Source organism: Haliaeetus leucocephalus, unplaced genomic scaffold, assembly GCF_000737465.1.
Source record: "Haliaeetus leucocephalus isolate CR32 unplaced genomic scaffold, Haliaeetus_leucocephalus-4.0 Scaffold439, whole genome shotgun sequence".
Taxonomy (NCBI): domain Eukaryota; kingdom Metazoa; phylum Chordata; class Aves; order Accipitriformes; family Accipitridae; genus Haliaeetus; species Haliaeetus leucocephalus.
In genome coordinates this window covers 6531590-6531856 of record NW_010972875.1, presented here as the reverse complement: position 1 = coordinate 6531856, position 267 = coordinate 6531590, and positions in this window count along the sequence as shown.

Genomic DNA, 267 nt, shown 5'->3' with positions numbered 1-267 from the left:
TTTCGGAACAACACACACCTGCACCAAAGCACGGGTTACACACATTTTACAGCCAGCTGGTGCCGAGCGCATGGGCGCACCTAGATTTGGGGGGAGAGCTCTCACCCTTCTCCGAGTTGTACAATTTGCCTTTTTCTTTCGCTTCACCGGCGCGGGCGGCTCCTGCCGGGTCAGTCTGATGTGGAGCACCTTCTTCACTTCAGCTTCTCGCCGTCCCGCACCTTCCCCGAGCGCAGAGGGCGCCCGGGACGGCGCTGCTCCCCCCCC